This window comes from Lathamus discolor, chromosome 2 (genome assembly GCF_037157495.1).
Source record: "Lathamus discolor isolate bLatDis1 chromosome 2, bLatDis1.hap1, whole genome shotgun sequence".
Classification (NCBI taxonomy): Eukaryota; Metazoa; Chordata; class Aves; order Psittaciformes; family Psittacidae; genus Lathamus; species Lathamus discolor.
In genome coordinates, this window is record NC_088885.1 from 147,560,838 (window position 1) to 147,579,463 (window position 18,626).

An 18,626-nucleotide genomic window follows, 5' to 3' on the forward strand; every position below is an offset into this window, starting at 1 on the left:
AAAAGACAAGAAAGCAAAGCAAGAAGTTAGAATTCTCCTCCAACCATCCTTTGTTTTTTTTTCACTGCTGGAAGTGGCACGTAAGTGGGAACTAAAAATAACACAACCACAAACTTTGATTTTCAAACCCCAGTGGAATTTGCATGCCTGATGGTAAAAGTGCTTTCTCTCAAATCACTGCTCATAACGTTCACTCATTGGTTCTGCAGTAGAGTTATGAGAAGTAAGGATTTGCATGCACTCACATGTGTGTACCATGTAGGAAGGATGTGCACCACAGGCTTTGCATGATCAGCAAACATTTGGAAGCTATCAACAGTAACAGCTTCCTCTTCAAAAGTCTAATTATGGCCTTGTCTTTTGTATTTTGTATTCCAACCATAACTGTTAATGTACTAAAGAGCTGACTTTAAACTCAAAAGCATGTATATTTTCATACTGAGACCTATATTTAATTCCTCTCTAGTCATTCCACATACATGCAGCTAGTTTCATGGCTGGATCCTTTCCTTTCCAGTGAACTGGAAATGTTTTACAGAATTTTTCTCTGTACATGTATATGAACAGTTGAGCTGTTCATATGTGTCTTTCAAAATGTGTACTCTCTCTCTGGATCTGCTGGTAACTAATGAGGGTTGAAGTGTTGCTGAAGCCTTTCTGCAAGTAGAATTCCTTTACCAATCTGTCTATTTGCTTTGAACTAGTTCTTCGCTGCCATTTTTTCTTAAAATTGATCCAGAAATTAGCTGCGGGGATAGACACACACAGAGTGTGATGAGGTAAGTCTTGTTCCTTTGGGAGACTGGACTAAAATGACAAGGTACCTCAGTATACCACATGCTTATCCTTCTTACTACATGGGAGCAGCTGTCCTACTTTCTGCATCAGGATCATTGAAGTTAAGCGCACACAGCCATTAACCACACAACCATGGGGAGGGAACAATTTATGCAATTTGGAGTGGGATTTCCCCATACTGTTAGGTCTAGCTGCTATTTGTCTGTCCAATAGATCCATTTTACCAGTTTCAAGTCATCTGTGGTCAAAAGCTACACAATTCTTACTCATGCTTGTTACAAGGTGTCTTTGGGCCATTTAACGAGTCTTAGAAATCGCTTCAACTTTCTCAACCTGTTTAAACGTTAGACTTCTAATCCAAGCTAATCATCAAGATTTATTCTATGTCAGTAAATAATTCCAGGAGAGTTACTCATCCTAAGAGAAACAAATAGTGCTATGAGCATACAGCAATACATTTTCAGACTGGTCAGTTCCATCTGTCTCTCCACTGCCTAGAGAGGAAACCTAGATAGGCAGAATTAGTTGAGATGAAATTCAGACCTTGCTGTCTTCACTGGGAATTGCTCACAGCCTATAGAGGCAAATGTCTGTTCTCAGGTAACTAGAGAATCCACAATGTTGAACTATCTGGTGGATGAGTGATGCAGATATGCAACTGCTAGTGGTTACGATATGACCATGGCAAATTTCTTTCTGTTAGTGAGACAAATGAGGTTTTAAAATAGATAGAAACAAAAAAAAAATTTTATTTGGTCTGGTCATTTGTCTTCTAGTCAGAAAATTAGAAGGTTCATGGTATTGCTTCATTGCTGCAGTCACAGAGGCTTTATTTGGTCTTCTTTGCTGCACTCCAAATCACTACCAGAAGTGGACCAATAACATCATCTTATCAAGAGGAATTAGTGTCAAAACTGCTCTTGCCTTATTTCTTGGTACTTTACGATGCAGTGATGAGTGACAAACTGCACAGCAAACATGGTCCCAATGTTCTCTGAAAAGGACTGCTGAAATATTTGACAAGCTTCAGTCAAACCAAGCTGTCTTGTTCATTTTGGAGCCAACTTGCCAAGCAATCTTTCAGCACTTTGTGGTATTTTATGTAGGAGTTTTCAGTGTAGGAAAGTGTAAAAAGTTTGGTGTTAAGTTGTACCAGTCATTTCTGCTATGTTGCTGCAACAACATGCAATGTTGAAGTTCTCAGCTTTTCGATCACTCATCATTGTAGCCTCTCTGCCATATTTGTGTAGTGAAGATATAGGTATGCCAGATATTAAATATGCAAGATATAAGTCAGTGCCAGCATAGCATACTTTACATGTATTTATCATGCATATTTTAATACCTCACCTCTGCTCCAAAGGTTCATTTTCCCAAACACTTTCAAACTACTGTAATGGTTTAGGTTTTGTTCTTAATTTTCTGAAAAGTCTGCTTCTTATCCTCAAGACTCAGTAGGCTCAGTTACATATGTTTTGGGGGTCTGGTATCAGTTGTGTCTTGAAACATTATGAGAATTTTCCAAACACTCCCATGAGTACAAACCTAAAGTCCCAGTTCCAGTGAGCACGATGAGCTATTGCTGTGTTCAGTTTGTCAATATTAGGGTTCATTTCTCTCCCACCTTTTATTGGAAAATTTACAGGCTTCCAGGACCTCAGCCTACCTGAACCACACACAGTCCCCAGATGCCCTGTGTTCCCCACACTCCCTCATTTCCCCTCCCTTCACTCCATTTCTACCCTCTTTTGTCCCATGTGTACCACATCAGACCTTTCCTACCACAATCCCATAGGTCTCCTAATGCTGCTTGCCTGCCTTCTCTGAAGGCAGCCATCCTTTCCCAGGGGACACAATTCATAGCATTTTATGTGGTTCAGCTGTTCTTAGAGAATAAAGCTGTCAAGAAGTATAGCTCCCACTCTTCTTTTTATGGAAAGCACACAGATTCAACAATTTACTCTAGGGGAAATGGTTACAGCAATGGTTTCTACCTTTGCAAATAACTTTTGTACCACCCAGGGCTAGACAGAAGAGAGCCCAGGCTTTCTAGCACAACACTACCTCACTTCTCTGGGCCTCACAGGACCCTTTAGCTTCTAACCAAAAATTGTGTTTCATAAGGGAAAACAAATGCCTTTCATTGTCCACCTCTAAGGTTATAATTTTCTCTCTCACAATTCTGTGCTTTGGTGTTGCCATCAATTTTCTTGTTCTCCAAAATCAGGTGAAAAGAATTACCAACAAAGCTGCTGAAATCTAAGATTTCTAAAATTGTTTTTTAATATTGCTTGTGCTTCCAAAACAGACCCATGTAAAATGTTATTAGCTTGAATTTAGAAAGCAGACAGCTTGCTCTCAATCTTATCTGTTGCAAACCAGGCAACCCTCCAGCATCCAAACCATCAAGCTCCCTAAATCCTGACTGCAGTTTCACAGGTGGTGTAGTGTGGCAATGGCACCAACAGCAGAGTGGTACAAAGGTCTTGTGGGCCTTTCCAATTTGCCTTTACCCAGATGCTGTTTCTTGCCCTTTATTCAGTTTTGCTTTGGAATAGGGGATGGTGTTAAAGATTGTCCTTTTTGATCCATTTGCACAGCATCTGTCATCAGATGGCCCAGAGCTGTGGCTGAGGGGCAACTCCATTGTGTGGCTGAACAGAAATTGGGTTAGAAATCCAGAAATCTGTTTTCTGTGCAGTAAATTTTAATCAAAGGTTTTTGGGCTATGTTCTTTTTTGACATTAGTTCAAGTGGGGCAGGATGAGGGGATGGGTGACACTGAGATGAAGCCCATGACTGCTCAGCAAGAAGAATAAGAAGGACCTTCGCTTTGTCATCCTGGTTGTTACAGCCACTTTCAGCTTCTTAGGGCTTGATGGAGACTTTTTCTTTAAATCACAAAAGTTAGGTTGTATTTCACTGATGTCACAGGAGATGCGCTCCAAAGTGTCCCAAGGATCTCCCTGCTGCAGAAACAGGAACCTCACTTTTGTCCAGCCTTGGCCCAGCTGTGAAATGTGCTTCAAATGCATTATCTGTGCTCTGCCAACCTTTCCAACAAATACAAAGTGAATTTCCACTCCAGGCAGCATTTTCTGTTCTAACTGTTAAGATCTGCCTAGTATAGTTTCTGAGAGATCTAAAGGACTTCTCTGAGCTGGCTTTGTCTGTGTGGCCTGGATGCCAGATAAACTGAGTATAGTTTGAGGCTTCAAATGATAATTCTTGATCACAGCATCTACTCCAGTGTCATCGCTTGTGTGAACCTTACTAAGTTCAACAAGGCTAAGTGCAAGGTCCTGCACCTGGGCTGGGACAATCCCAGGCACAAATACAGACTGGGCAGAGAATGCATTGAGAGCGGACATGTGGAGAAAGACTTGGGGGTGTTGGTTGATGAAAAGCTCAACATTACCCAGCTTCAGTGTGCACTTGTAGCTCAGAAAGCCAATTGTATCCTGGGCTACATCAAAAGGATTGTGACCAGCACACTGAAGGAAGTGATTTTCCCTCTCTACTCCACTCTTCTGAGACCACCTGGTGTGGTCTACATCCAGCTTCATGGCCCCAACACCAGAACACGGTGGACATGCTCGAGCAAGTCCAGAGGAGGCCACAAAGATGATTGGAGGGCTGGAGTACCTCTCCTATGATGAAAGACTGAGAGAGCTGGACTTGTTTAGCCTGGAGAAGAGCAGGCTCCACGGAGACCTTACAGCAGCTTCCAGTGCCTAAAGGGGGGCTACAAGAAAGCTGGAGAAGGACAGTTTATAAAGGCAAGTAGTGATAGGACAAGGGGAATGGCTTTATGCTGAAAGAGGATAGATTTAGACTAGATATTAGGAAGAAGTTTTTTCCTGTGAGGGTGGTGAGGCATGAGCACTGGTTGCCCAGAGAAGATGTGGCTGCCCCATCCCCGGCAGTGCTCAAGGCCAGGTTGGACGGGGCTTGGAGTAACCTGGTCTAGTGGAAGATATCCCTGCCCACAGCAGGTGGTTGGAACTGAATGATCCTTAAGGTCCCTTCCATCCCCAAAACATTCTATCATTCTGTCATCTGCTCCCGTGCTCTCGGATGTTCATGCACACACAGAGTCTGCCTCCTTCCACTACTCTTCTAGTGCAGAAGACTAACAGGAGCAAAACTGAAACAGGTAGGTAATTGTTTACCTATGGCATGATACAATAGCCACACTTCAGTGTACTGCATAAATGTTTGTTGGTTTATACTGGAGTTAGAGAGAAACTGCAAACACAGGAGATAATCCTGACTTACCTTACCACTAACATGAACACTCTCTCCATCACAATTCATTATTCCTGCTGGTAATTCTTATATTATTTTGGTCTGTGATGAAAATACTCTACCACACTTGAGGAAGCCCTAATGCCTCCCTATTAATGCAACATTTGACTGCATTGTTCTGCTGTCAGAAAATAGTCTGATATCAATAACCAATCGAGATATCTTACAGAATAAAGGTTACTAATTTTAGCATTGCACTCGAACACCCAAGTTCTAATATTTGATATTCAGTCCCAATGTCTCAAATGCTATGTATTTTTCTGGAATGTAAAATTGCATGTATTAGCTGCTATGGAAACTCCTACATAGAGCCATTGTGATTAAGAATGCAGAAGGGCTTTCAATTTGTGTATAGGTAACATGCAAGGTGAAATTGACTGGTATAAAAGATAGAGCACAGTCCTAAAATGTTTTTTTAAGTTATGATGTCCAATGCTAAGAATAAAAGTCAAAACCACAAGTCCTGAACCTCTAGCTTGTTAATACTTCAAGCATCTCTAATAAGTTCTAATTGCTCTCATATTAATTCTGCAGCTAAAGGGATGAATTCTGTAGTTCTCATTTGGGAATAACAGCCCTTAAGTGCACATGGGCTCAGTAGTCTTCCAAAAACACATTCAGAAATGAAGAATAAACCCTTGCAGAGTTGTTATTTCTGTCTATGGAGTACCCTGGAAATAGATTCCTTTTTTTTTATATGTATATATGAAGTTATGATTTATGCAAAACTGAGGAATTGACTAAGGTAAAAGCAGGATGTAAAGCCTATTAATAGTGGGGGCTGTAGAAGGCAGAAAGTATGGTGCAGTGGGGAAGAGGGGCTAATGGTTATATTCAAAGAACACAAAATGGCCTATTCGTATCTACTTGCCACAGCAGGGAGACTTTTGCTTTCCAGTGGAGCCTAGAAATAACAGTGTTCAAAACACTGAAGCACCACCACGAATCCTTATAGACCAATGGAATGCCTTCACAGACAAGGAGGAACCGTTAGTGTGTTTAATATATCTGAGCTGCTGGTTCTGATGCTGCATTGAGAGCAGAGATGGAGCACTGTAGATTTGCTTTCCAAACAAGAATATTTTAACATGTATTTTACCGACATATCTTTGGCAAGTTAGCTCACTTTTGGGCCAAAAATGAGGAGGCTGCCTTTCCCTCTGCTTCTTCCTTTTGGAGTATAGGCTGCATTTGTCAGCCTGAAGCTATTTGAAAGGACTATATTCTAGGTGAGAGATAGATGTGACAAAAGATGCTCAGCAGTCAGGTCTGATATTGAAGTTGGCTCCTGGGTAAACAGGAGCCTAGATCAAGCATAGTTCTAATTTGTGGGCAGGTTGTTCTTTGTCTACTGCATTTTCCAGATTTAGGAAGCTGAAAGGCAGAGACACTGCATGGGCTGCAGACATGGGTGCCATAAAATCTGAGCAGAATTACTGAGCCTGAAGTATCAGCATGGTGCCAACAGGTTGTACCTTGCATACTCAGAAGGTGGGTGACAAATGCCAAGACGTTCTTGTCCCTCCCTTCGCCTTCAGGGACAGAGGGTCTTTTTAGGATTGTGTGCAGGAGGCAGCTGACTGTGTCAGCACTGCACACTGTTGTACTTGCATTGTTGGGAGGATGGTGAGCTGCAGCGTGGTTGTTGCTTGTGAGAGCCAAAACCTCTTAATCAGCTTCAGCAGCTCTGTCTCCTCTGAACTGAACTCAGATGCCACTCATCAATTTAGGACCTCATACTGCAAGGCACGAAGTACCCTTCATGCCAGCTGGCATCCTTGATGACATGACTTGGAGGGCTGCTAGTATCCAAATGAGTAGAGTGTGAGATCAATGTGCTATGGCTAAGCTGCTCATTGATTTATCATACAACCTTGTTGTGCCTTGGTTTCTGCTGGTTTGTCCATGGGGAGGAGACTGTTTCTTGCTATGTGTCTGTGCATGTGTCCTTGATTACAAGTAAAATATTGAAAAGGGCTAATGATGTAAATTGGGATGAAAAAATGCCAGAGATGCCAGAAACAATCTGCAAGACAGCATCTAGAGAGCATGAAGGCAGCATCTAGACAGCCTGGTGTATGAACTCATCCTAAGCTTATCTGAACACATAGCTACAAAAGTCTGCTACAAACAGTCCAAGATTTATCAGGTAGAAAGCATACAGGCTTAGAGAAAAGAACTCAAAACAAGCAAGCCCCTTAAAAAAAAGGAACCCAAAACAAGCAAACCCCTTAAAAAATAAGCAGTAACCAAGAAGAATAAAATACTCAGAGTCCTCAGCAGTCTTGTGTCCTGGAAAAGCTCAGATGTTTGCTGAACTGGACGTTAAACAGAAAATTTGCGTAGCTGGAGTGGGGCCTGAGAGGGAGCAGGAGAGATATGGAACCAGATCCTCCTCACTTCAGTTTATTCCCTCAGCCCCAGAAGACTTTTTGATGTATTTTGTCATATATTATTTTATCCAGTATAAATCAATGGGGAATGAGACAGACATGTGGACCTAGAAGTCTGTTCATTTAATCATCCCCTGGACACAGTCCCAGGTTGCGAACTGAATGGGATAAATACAAGGAAGATGAAAGCTGCAGAGCATATCTGTTCAAAAATTGAGTCTTTGTCTGTGGGTTGCTAACATAAACAGAGTGGACTCAAGGAGAAAGAGATAATCACCACTTGCAAAGAGTTCAGAAAAGGTCTGTTGTACACAACCCCTCAAAAGATTAATCATTTTAGAGTTGCTGGTGTCTGTCTACCAAGCTCTGAAAGTGAATGAGCAGCCTTGTTTGGACACACATTTACTTTCATTTATGGGTTGTTGGATTTTCTTGTTTGATTCGTGGCTGTGATTCTGTCAAGTTAAAAAAAGAGAGAGTAAAGATACTTTTAGATTGTGAGATTTTTTATCTCCAGCATAAACTGACTCTGACTAAGAGGTTTGTGTATTTTAAATGCAGCAATGACTCCTCTTGGCCAAGTTTTCTCTACCAAATGCATGTGCCCTGGAGAATGATGGCATAAACCAGAGGTGTTGCAAGGGCTGAGGAAGAGTGCATAAGATAATGAGGGTGACAGGATTCCTCAGACATTACTGGAAGTGCTATCTACTACTGCAAGGTCACAGAAAAGACAAACTTGATGTAAAGTCATCTACATTGTCTTCTGCGCCTGCATGTTACTCACTTATATGAAATAACAATCAGACATATATCTTGGGTTTTTCCTCAGAGGCTCTGTCTGCATTAGCAGGCAGTGCCCATCAATAAAACGGATCTGTGCAGTGAAGCAGCTGGTCCTGTGGACCTGATCTCCATCCTGTGCACCATTTGGGGTTTCCTTGAGATTAGTTCTGGACTGAACACCTATTTGCAGCTGTGGTGCGTGGCACACACACTGCCAGCCCAGTTTCACAAAAGAAGAATATTTGTGCATTTGGAGACTGCTCAATGTGAACCAAAGAACAGTAAATGGGAACAACTTACTCAAAAAGTGTGCTTCTGATCTAAACTGAAGTACAATGCCCATCTCCAGGAGTCACTCTGTTGCCACAGCTTGGAGAGAAGTCTTCCCTGGGGTACACAGTGCACTGTCCTCTTTGAGTGTGGGTGTGCCAACTGCTATTCGGATCATCAACTCTTTATTGTATTTCCTTTTAAGAAGGACCTCAATTTGTTCATGAAATAGACTGTCTAGTGTGGCTTCTTGTGGCAGTAAGAAACTAGATACGACCCACAGGAATACCTTAATGACTGTGGTTTTGTATACAGGAGTATCTTACACTCCTGGTTGAACATGTGCAGACAGTGATCACAAAACTAGCCTGTGCTCTTTTGGGGCTATTTGTGCCTTTCAGATACCATGTTTGCTATGTCAGAGCAGTACAGGGATGTCATAATTACAGCTAATATCTGTGTTATTAGACTGTGCAAATGCACAGATGTAAAATGCAATTTATCCTTGTAGTCTAGTAGTTTTACCCATTGGTCATGTTTTATTTCTCTGTGCAGTATGCCTTCCTTTCATATGACTTCATGTGGGCTAACGTTTTCTACTGGAAGTTTTCACTTTGGGTTGTGGTTTCACTAGTAGTATATGCTATACAAAAATGCTCCTCCAGAAAAACTCCAGCTCCTAAAGACAGTCAGTTTATAACCTGTTCCAGAAATAATTTCATCTGTTTTCCTGATTCAGTTAGCAATAATTCTCAGATATTGGCAACAAAGTCTGCCACTAAACCATGTCCCTAAGAGACACATCTATATATCTATTAAATACCTCCAGGAATGGTGACTCTACCACTGCCCTGGGCAGCCTGTTCCAAGTCTTGACAACCCTTTCAGGGAAGAATTTTTTTCCTAATATCCAATCTAAACTTCCCCTGGTGCAATTTGAGTCTATTTCCTCTTATCCTATCTCATGTTACTTGGGGGAAGAAATCGACATTAGTTTCGCTACATCCTCTTTTCAGGTAGTTGTAATGAGCAATAGGGTTTCCCTTGCACTTCCTTTTCTCCAGACTAAACAACCCCAGTTCCCTCAGCCGTTCCTCATCACACTTGTGCTCCAGAACTTTCACCAGCTCCATTGCCCTTCTCTGGACTCACTCCAGCACCTCAACGTCTTTCTTGGAGTGATGGGCCCAGAACTGAACACAAGATTCAAAGTGCAAACTCACCAGTGCCCAGTACAGGGGGAAGATCATCTCCCTAATCCTGCATTAGGTTTTGCCTGAAATTGTGTAACTGTTTTTTCCATTGATCTCCCTTCAAGCTCTGGGGCTAGAGTTGATGTTTTATGAAGCTCAGGAGTTTCCCCTAATCTCTGACTGGAAGATCTAAACATACATCCATAATGTCCTCACCAGGAAAGGCTATTTTCCTAACAAGACACACAGACAAGTCAATTAGCTTGATGAGAACTGTCAGAATGGGCACCAGGTAGGACTGCAGAAGGAAAAAGGTGGATTTGACTTGGCAAAAATGTGTGTGCCTTCCAAAATATTTATATTCATACATGGCCATATAAATCATGGAACTACAAATGCCATGCGCTATTAATCTTAGCCCTTGGAAAAAGACATTGGATGAACTAATAAAATGCATTTTTAGTTTCAATAAACTTTATTCCCTTATTTATCGTGTCCTGCAGCAAAATTTCTTTCTGTTTGAAGGAAAAAGCACTGATTTCTTCAAAAGAAGGTCAATGACTTTTCATGCAGTTTAAATCTCTTATTTTAAACAAAGACAAAATAAATGGCTGCTTGCACTTCAAAGTTGTGCAAGACTTCTGGCTAGTAAAAGGCTATGGATCTATTTGTAACTATCAAAAATACACCTATTAAATCCCCACTTGGAAAACATCAAGGAAAATACCCTGTTCCACTTTTTGGTAAGCCACATCCCTTTGCTAAAAAAAGTGCTGACAAGATGTTTGCTTGAGATACATCTGAGATCAGAGAACAATGCTCTTGAGGAGTACTTTTATGTTTGTAATAGAAGGTCTCTTTTAAAACCAAAAAAATTTCTTAAACATGCTCCAAACCTAGATTATTCTCTATCCCTCCCAAACAATAGATTAGTTATAATTTCAACCTCTATAAAGTTTTTTCTATTAGATATGTAGTTTACTTCTTCCCACCAATGCACTTGGTTTATGGAATGCTTCATAAATCAGACATTACAAGTTCTAAACTATAAAGGCTCATATTAGCCTTGAAGAAACCAGCTGGGATATCAGAATCATTCCAGCTCTTCAGCACAGAGTTCACTGAAGTCTGAACTAGTTCCCAAGAAAGAAGAAAAATTATTTGAAGAAGACAGAGATGTTGTTGCTGTGGTTTAACCTGACAGGCATCTCAGCACTATACGGATATTCAGTCACACCCCACAGTGTGATGAGGAAGGGAACTGGAAAATTCATGGATTGAGATAAAGACAGCTTAATAGGGCAGAAAATGAAGGGAAAATAATAATGATGATAAAAGAACATACAAAACAAGTGATGCACAATGCGATTGCTCACCACCCACTGAACAATGACCATCCAGTCCCAAGCAGCGGGCCACCACCCCCTGGCCAACTACACCTAGTTTTATTTTTCACCATGGTGCCATATGGTACAGAATATTCCTATAGACAGTTGGGGTCAGCTGTCCTGGCTGTGTCCTCTCTCAGCCTCTGTGCCTCCAGCTTCCTCGCTGGCAGGGCAGTATGAGAAGCTGGAAAGTCCTTGACTTAGTGTAAGCACTGATCAGCAACAACTAAAACATCCGTGTGTTATCAGCATTATTCTTATCGTAAATCCAAAACACAGCACTATGCCAGCTAGGAGGAAGAAAATTATCCCAGACAAAAAAAAAAAAAATAGTGATATGTCAATTCTGATACCAAAACTATTTAAAGCAAGCAGAGGCAACGATGTCACTTTCTACAGTGTAACAGCATTAGCATTAGCTTTAAAGCAAAAAATAGTTCTGGATTGGGAAAGTTTGCTTTCTTATTCTTTGACAATAAATCACTTTCGTGTCTTGAGGAAAGCTATGTCCCCATTCTCTTCCGTTAAAACATTGAACTGCTTTGCAGTGACCAGCAACATACGTAGCATCTTTATTTGGTAGAAACTATTATTGTTTGATTCTTTTGTATGCTACAAGTTTCAAAAACACAGATCTGAAGCATGCCTGCAATTGGTTAGCCTCTTTTTCTATGTTCATCTAATATCTGCTCTAAAATCACAGACTAAAAGTGAGAAAGGAACCCATGACTGTTGGTACTGTTCTGTTCTTGCATGCAGGGAGATTATTTCCCTGTATAAAGGGGATTTACAAAGATGGAACCAGTATCTCCTTAGAGGGGCAAGTAAAATGATGTAAGGCAGCAGGTCACAAACTGCAAGAGGGAAATTAAAATTGAGTATAATGGGAAAGCTTTTTACCGTGAGTGTGGTTCACCGCTGGAGCAGGTACCCTGATAATCCCATTCTTGGGGTTTGTAATGGTGTCCTGGACAATGCCACAGAGCTTTAGGGTTAACTCTGCTTTGGGGAGGGACTGGATTAGACTGGATGATCTCCAGAGGTCTCTTCCAATTAAATTTTGCTAAGAATTTATAATAATAAAGCTGTAGAATGAACTGAATTAGTAATTTGAAACTCACTAATGCTGAAATGGTCTGGATATTGTAAATCGTATTTTAAGGGGAGACTTTTATTTTTATCTCTCAGTCCTAATTTCTCTAGTAAATTCCCTATTAACTTCTATATATTAGGAACCATGTATTACCCTTTATGAGCCTATAATACAATTTCTGATGGGATGTAGACAGACAATGGGGGAGCAGCTGCCACACTGTCCTGGCCTTGGCCAGCTGATGTGTTTATGCTCAGACAGGTACAAATTCCCAAAGCTCATCAACTATCCAGGGTGAGAGCTGATGGCAGAACTGACAGTCAGGCAATAGCTGTATTTTAATCTGGCCCACTGAAGTCAGTAGTGGTTTTGCCCCACACGGAGCTGGGCACAAGACACAGAATCACACCGTTACGTTTATCTCTGCACTTCCATGTCCATGTAAGTAGAAGCTGATACAGCTTTTCATTATCCCGAGCCTTTTGTCTTCAGATTTCCCTTTGTTCCAGGAGCTGGTTTTTTTGAACAGGTATCCACCCTCTTAGAGCGGTTTGTTCCTCTTGCAAACTTGCCTTTCACAAGGTTTTACCATGAGAAGACAGTGAGCACCCCAGTAAATACGTTAGTGTAGGTAAACGGGAGTTTCCCAACACGTTCGATGGCGCAAGACAACACCCCCCACTGTCCGGCAGAACTCCATCCCCCAGCGTGCACCCGCAGCACCCGGTGGATGCGCAGGGGAACGCGATGCGGTGCGCAGAGCCGCTCTCTCCGCGGAGCCACGGCGGGGCGCGGTTGCACGCAGAACCGCGACTCGGCGCTCCCCACGCCCGCCCCGCTCCGAGGGGGACACATGTGATCTCTTTCCTTTTATTGCTATGGAAACAGACCAAAGCAAAGGGTAAATACATGGACAATAGCAAAAGACAATTTTAATTTTCATTCCCTCTTAAATGTCACAGGTTTTGAACACGCCGCTGCTGTAACTGGAGACTGCATCTGCAGCCCGATGTGAAGAGCTGGTCTCCGAAGCCTGAGGAATACAAGTCCCTCATTATTGCCAAGTGGGATCAGAGCACGTAGGTCTGTTCAGACACTGCGATGCATTGTGAGAGGCCTCTCTTCAGGGATAGCCATAAAAGCCTCCTTTTTCCCCCCGGTTAAAAAAGAGCAGCTGTATTCTTCTAAAGTGGACAACGCTGAGGACTGCCTCTGCTGTGCAGAGATTCTCTGGGGCAGGCGTGAAAAAGAGAACTTCATTTTAGAGTCTGAACAGGATTTCATGCTTTAGTGGGAGTTGTGCTCACTCCTGTGTACGTGGCTCGGAAAAACTGGTGGGGAGGACTCAGACTGTGTATTGCCTGCTGACACTCCAGGTGTCTGACAAGTATTTTGGCAGGTCTAAAATAGTTGTAAACTATAAGCCTGAGCAGTCTCATAGATTAGGGTATTTCAGGGTATTAATTACCTGCTAATGGCCGCTCTAAATACCTTTGACATTAAATTAAGACCATAACAACTGCTTGTTTAACAGGAGAGATAGGTCACCTTTTGATGCCAGCACTCCCTAATCCCACAGCTGCGGCTCAGCCTGGTTTTACCTCTTCAAAGCAGTGAAAAACTCTCAATAAATGATATAAATAAACAAGACCAAATAGGTTATTTTAGAGGTACATGAGCAGCGTCTCACTAATTGTTGAGTGTTACAGATGTGAGCAGGGTGCTCTAAACTGTTTACCAGCTGGTTCTTGGAAATGAGACTTCCTGGATGACTTTCCTATTGAGATATGCTGCCCCTCCTTGTAAATCCCTTGGCAGTTTCTGCTTCCCAGTAAGAGCAAATTCCCCATGCACACACAGTATGGTTCCTAGAATTGACACTGCAGTTGCTAGAAGAGCTCTGTCTGGGAGGGTGTAAGATATTGATTGCTCTGACACACACAGCATCCAGAAACGTGAGCCACATTGTCACTGACAGGACAAACCCCAGAAGCACGTGGACTACTCTGCCCCATCTGAAGCTGGGGGTGACCTTTCCTGAAAGGAGAGGTCGGCTTTGAGTCAAGCTGGGATTCAGTGTGCTGCTGGATTTCTATTAATTGTATTAATTGCAGCAGTCTCTCCTTGGCACTGCTTTGCTTGGAAACTGGTGTGTGTGCAGTTTTTAAAGCTCACAGACAAAAAATCTTGGCATGTGAAGGTTGAACTTCTGGTTGGATTTGGGAAGGGGAAGGAACAGGACAGGAGGGACTGACCAGCTGGGCTCTTTTCAGTGCAGTCAGAAAATCCAGATTTGCAGTGATGTGTTTCATGGACTTTCTTGCTGCTTGCTAAATTATTTCATATACATCTGAAGTAAAACAAAAGGAGGGAGAAAAACCTAAAACTCCACACATGTTTGCATATCAAAGAACAATCATGTTGGCATGGAGGGGAAATAGATGGCTTAAGCAGCTTTTTTTGTCTTCAAAACCTTATGGTTCTGCTTTAATTTACAAGGGCAGATTTTAGGTACATGGAAAGCGAATCTGGTGCTATGTGCTAACATCTCTCTTACATTGAATTTATGTGAATGTGAGTGCACATTCTGACTACTATTTATCATAATACATAGCAGTTTGGCCAAATGCCTTCTTCATTTATAGCTTCCTGGTTTGGAAAACATGCAGTTATTATCAGACATTCCCAGTTGTAAAAGTTATATGGAAAGTTACTACAAAAAAAGGTTCTGTATTGAAAGACCCAACCAGTTTTCCAGTGCTATGTTGTGAGACAGCATTTTCTTCCTCACAGACCCATATTTTGCTATCAAGGGATAGTAACTCTTCTCTGGGATTATGAGAGATTTTAGGAGATCATCCAGAAGCCATGTTTGCAATTAATATTAGTAAGAATAGGAGCTGATTTTAATGCCTCAATGTAGAATCATATATATTCATTGTAGTCTGTTGTATGAGGTTTTGTGTGAGTTTGTTGGGTTTTGTTGGTTGGCTTTTTTTCTCTAGAAAATCATATCACAGTATTTACTATGAATTAAAAAAAAAAAAAAAAAAAAAAAGCCATCTAGCATTGCTCTCCTGGTTTTATCCTGGTTATGTACAAGGTTGAACGCCTGGTTAATTACCAGATGAGCCCAGCTGTTTCAAAGCACTTTAATCCACTTTTGCCAAGATCCTCACATCTCAACTGCATATACTGAATGAATGAAAGAGTTTAATTTCGCAGGGTCAGACTGATGTTCCCTTATCCCTCAGGGAATCTTCATTTATTTGTGTGTGTACCATGACTGCAGGCTCTTTAGAGATGGCTTTCCTCCTTTCTCTCTCTCTCAGACAAATCTCTGCTTTTAAGACATAAAAATACATGTCTGTAGATTAAAGCCTGGTTTCCTGGGAAAAGGGAACTGTGTATACACCTCAGGAAGATAACTGAAGTCTTTCAAACAAGGAACTGAATTGAGCAAAAACTCTTGGTAATGTAAACTGAGCTCTCTGGAGGTCAGTAGAACAGGGACCTCCTGCAGTCAAGGGTCTGTGTAGTGCTCCCAGGACCTCTGAAAACTTGTTCAGGCAAATGGAAAAGAGTCTTCCCTGAAAGTGCTCTTCATCCTCCAGATCCTTACTTTCATCAGGAGTTCTGGCAGCATGGAAACCTCAGACTGGTGAAAGCAGAAGACATGTATCTGAATGGGCCTTATTAAAGTCCCTATCTCTACAGGGTCATGTCAGCCACACCTTCACTCTGCTCGCCTCCAAGACAGCAGGATCAGATTTAATAAAGGAGAAGAAGAAAGCATATTTCTCAGTTTGACTTGGCTTAGGCTTCTGGAAGACATTTCACTATCATGGACATACTCACTCTGCAGTACTTCTCTTAGCCCAGTCATTGCCATATCAGCATCACATTGTCTCACTTGCACAGATGCACTTGTGGTACCTATGGGGTTTCATTTATTTCCTTTTTGACAGCCTTCTAGTTTCTTCTGAAGTGACCATTCGAATGATTACTCAAGACAGGCAAATAGATCTACCAATACACCTTAGCTCTACTCCATTTCATATTTCTAGGTTGGTATTTTTCTCACCAAAATTATTATATCCTAATGAATTACCATGCATTTTCAGCACGGCAGTGCTGTGTCTATCTGGAGTTTGCCCTCTGTGTCTTTTGGTGTACCAGGCAGCAAGGATGTTGCTGCTGCTGGCATGTGCTTTCCCCTTCTCTAGGTCTTTCTAATCATTTAGGCTTCCAAAGAGCTCTTTATTTTGAATTTATTCATTGTTTGCATCAACAGGTATTTTGGACTCCTCTGCCACAACAAGTTAAAACGGATGGTTCCTCCAGTGGTCGGTCAGTTGGTGTCCAAAAGTTTGGCTCTGTCTCTACGAAGTAATTATTTTTGCTGGCATCCATCTACCTTTGCTATTTTTCAAATGGACTTGATGTCTCTTTCTCTCGGCATGGGGGCTATTGAATGCCTGCCATTGCAAAATTTTGTTGTTGTTGTCGCTACTTCTGCCTTTCATCTGGTGCAGCATCCTTACCAACCTCCAAAATCTTGCACTCCCAAACTCCCAGCAGTAGTCCCTCTTGTGTTTCCTGCTTTTGCAAATTGCAGCTTTGTAAATAGCAATTTCACAGATTGCTTTTGTCACTTTTGATGCTTTCACGTCTGGAGGATAGTATCAACAACCAGGAAACTATGACAAACTGAAATCAATATCCTCTCAGAATATGTCACAGAAAATGGGCAAATATGCTTTTGCCTTGGTCCCTTCATCTGTCTTCTCCAAAAGGCTTTAGTCTTTGTGTACCATAACAAAGCATCCCCCTTTGAGGACCAAAATTGCATCAGTTGACATCAGTTCTAGTTTTCCATTACTAGAAACCTTCTATCATTATATGAATATGTAGATGTAATATATATACACACAGATAAAGAAGTAAATATTTCATCCCTCTTGCTGCAGCAACCTGTCTTTTCTTATTTAGTGAAACTCCCTCTTACCACCTGCAGACTTTGCTGACTTAAGAAGGGTGAGACACCTCATTTCAGGGGTATTTGGAAAGGCTTTTTGTGTGCAACCCTGTTAGGTTCATTCTTCCACTCACTGAAATTTTCAGACTCTCAGTGTTTGTGATTTTGAAGTACCAGCATGCTCAGCCACATATAATGACACAGAGGCTGAATATTATTCAGCATTTAATTCAGGCTGAGGTGATCTATGACTGCTTTGCCTTGAACCCAGGACACGTGGGCATCTGCCACACTACACTGGAGGCAGTTTGCTTCAGTCCTTTTGAGCCTGCTGATAAGAAGACAGCCAGCTCTTAATAGCCACTTCTATATAAGAAAATAAAGCAATGCCAGTGAAAGCTCACAGACACAGGAGGTTGAATCTCTATGCTACTAAATTCCATATTAATTCCCTAGGATGGACACAGTAGGTCTGAAAGCCCACCCCTGGTAGTCCTGCCACCCCTGACTTAACCTCTACTCTTCCTCCCTTGGCCCCTTCATCAGATGTGGCTGCTCTTTATCAGTTCTTCTGCCTGTCAGTCCAGCACAGTTTCTGACATCCTCGCCACAGCTACTCCAGCTTTTGTTAGACGACTGAAAACTTAGCACCCATCCTGCTGAAAGCAGCCTGCTGATTTCAGAGGGAGCAGGATGTTGCCCAAACCATCTGATTATTCACTCCATGTCATATTTTTACTTTTTAACAAAGGTGTTTACTTTTCATACAAAGACCAATGGTCTTTGTATGAACTATAGCGTCTGTGTAGCCCGCAAACAATATGTGGGTGGGTGGTTTGGATGGCCTTGAATACATAATTAAATTTGTTTTTCCTTTCAGCTCCCTGTGGTGTGTTATTTTTTTATATTTAAAAGTTATCCCATCTTGAAGACAACTGGTTTTTATTATTAAAAGGACAGCTTAAATGCGTTTAGCAAAAGCAAGTCTCATTCCTTTTATGTCTCAATCTTTTTTCCAATTAAAGAAAGTCCTTTAGTGCCTATGATGGACTTCCTGTAGCCAAAATGTTTCTCTAAACATTTTCTAAAGGTCTAGATGCTTTGTATACTTAATGGAATAAGCTCCACATTTCCTGACCCTTAAAAACTTCATCATTACCTTGTATGTTTTATACTGCATGGACAAAAATGAGGATCTGGAGTGTTTCCCCGGCTGTAGAAAGAAGAAACTCCTGCATGCTGCTTCTGTTGCAGGTAAAAGGGAACAGCACATAAACTCAGGACCATCCTTGAGATACGCTGAACTTCTGCAGTCCCTGTGGGATTCACCAGTGCCTTTGAGGCGTGGCTTGTCAGCATGAATGAAGCCCTATGAGTTTTGGCAGTGACAGCCTAGCAGACTGTGTGGGAAATTGGGTA